Source organism: Macrobrachium nipponense, chromosome 14, assembly GCF_015104395.2.
Source record: "Macrobrachium nipponense isolate FS-2020 chromosome 14, ASM1510439v2, whole genome shotgun sequence".
Classification (NCBI taxonomy): Eukaryota; Metazoa; Arthropoda; class Malacostraca; order Decapoda; family Palaemonidae; genus Macrobrachium; species Macrobrachium nipponense.
This window is the reverse complement of record NC_087207.1, coordinates 16,514,844-16,517,467: the sequence shown is the minus strand read 5'-3', so window position 1 is coordinate 16,517,467 and position 2,624 is coordinate 16,514,844.

Below are 2,624 nucleotides of genomic sequence, written 5' to 3'. Positions count from 1 at the left end.
GAGGGAGTGATAGAAAACGATCAGGCAAAGATCCTCTGGGAGGGACTATGGTTATCAGAACGGATAGGGTGATACGTGCAAAACAGACCAGACGTGACATTGATTGACAAAGTCAAGAAGAAAGTATCACTCATTGATGTCGCAATACCATGGGACACCAGAGTTGAAGAGAAAGAGAGGCACAAAAAATGGACAAGTATTAAGATCTGAAAATAGAAATAAGAAGGATAAAGGGATATGCAGTGGAAATCGTACCCATAATCATAGGAGCACTAGGCACGATCCCAAGATCCCTGAAAAGGAATCTAGAAAAACTAGAGGCTGAAGTAGCTCCAGGACTCATGCAGAAGAGTGTGATCCTAGAAACGGCACACATAGTAAGAAAAGTGATGGACTCCTAGGAGGCAGGATGCAACCCGGAACCCCACACTATAAATACCACCCCAGTCGAATTGGAGGACTGTGATCGAGCAAACAAAAAAAATAAAAAAATAAATAATAAAAAAATAATAAAAAATAATATAAAAATAATAATAAATAATAATAATAATAATATAATAATAATAATAATAATAATAATAATAATTTCATTTATCATTTTCATTATATCTTCCAATTTTATTTCCTCTGTTGTAATAATAATAATAATAATAATAATAATAATAATAATAATAATAATAATAATAATAGTAGTAGTAGTAGTAGTAGTATATATAAGAAATAATAGTAGATAGAGTAGCGTAAAAACAGAGAGAGAGAGAGAGAGAGAGAGAGAGAGAGAATTAAGCTTTGGTGTGTGATTCAGAATTCGATCAACAAGCTGAGACGTAACAAAACCTGTCACAGGACGTTGGACCATAACACCATCGCAATTAAAATCTTAAGACCGTCATAAAATCTTTGACCTATCGATAAGGGAGCTCCACCTCCAGGAGGAGGTATAGACATATTAAATTATTGACTCCGCCTGGATAAGGGGGAATTAACATGTTAACCCCACCTAAAAGGGGATGGGGAAAAGATAAGGAAAAAACCACTCCGCGAATCAAGAATCCAGTTGGGCGGAGAACCAGAACCAACACCACCTAAGGATGTGGTATCGAATTCGAACCGAGGGTGGCTGAATTTGAGAACGACAGAAGAAGCCAGAGAGGACCGGCACCCCTCGTTCAGTACAGAAGCAGAAATATTGCCAGGGTCCAAAACAGACATAAGCTTTATAGTTGTAACTTGTAGTATTCTTTGCAACACTAAAGAAAGAAACTCTGTCGTTCGTCTCATTCAGACTTCTCCTGAGAGACTAAGACTACTAAGATTACTAATCCAGAACTAACATTAAGAAGAAGCACAAAGATAAACATAGAACCAGACTGCAGAACTAATTATCAAGAAGAAGAAGCAGGTAAGCGATCATATAACTCGAACACTCTACTTTAAAAAGGGCACAACAGTAGTAGTAGTAGTAGTATTAGTAGTAGTATAGTAGCAGTAAAGCGTGTGTAATTTTTTTCCGCAAACGCCTCATAAAAGAAAGTTTCATCTAATCTCCAGGCCAGTGGAACAATTGCCATGAACACATTACTCTTAGAGACAAACTTTGCTCCCTTTTTTCTGTGTGTGTGTGTGTGTTTTTTTTTTTTTTTTTTTTTACTGCAAAAACGTCGAGGAGCAGTCTGAAAAAATGCATTTTGGTTTCTCGTCGAAGACTGACAGAAAAACAGGGAATAAAATAGACATTAAACCCCTATGCAACGGAGGGGAGAGAGAGAGAGAGAGAGAGAGAGAGAGAGAGAGAGAGAGAGAGAGAGAGAAGAATTTTGTTTTTCATTATATATTATATAAAACATTTTCCCTATCCCCATTTCATATTTTGGAGAGTTTCTGAAGCCAGAAAATAGATGGTATTTTTAAAATTCAGATTTCAAGATAGGGTTCCCAAATGTATAAGGGTAGTGACGCTCTCTCGTTAGTTTGTGACCTTGTATTTCCATAATGACTCTTTCCAGCCACGAGCCACGAGGGGCATTAGTACGGTAATGATAATATGTCTCGGCCCCCTTGCCTTACTCTTAAAGCTCAACTCGGTTGTAGTATTCTGGTTTTCTTATGGGAATTATTATTATTCCATACACATATTTGATACTTTAAATTCTTTTCGCGGATATACTTCGTGCTTTATACTAAGTGAAATTTAATAATACTAACAATAATAATAATCATCATCATCATCATAATAACATTAGATATATTGTCAAACGCAAACCCATCTGTAATTAAAACAAGGATAATAATAATAATAATAATAATAATAATAATAATAATAATAATAATAATAATAATGAGGTAGAGATCAGTTGAAATAGCAAAATACGAATATCTTTATAAATCAATTAGCATTGAATGAAGGTAATGAACATTAGAAAAGTGTTCAATTTAGCGCCACAAGCAATCTTTTAGTGAATGAATGTGGTTCATATTTCAAAGACTATTTCGAACATTCAGGGTCGTAAGAGGATTCTCTGAAGTCATCCTTAGAACACATATCTATTTTCCTGTGTATTCAAGCAAATGAATCGACTGCCTTAAAACTTTGGTGAACATTTTCTCAGATTGCTTGTGGAGCT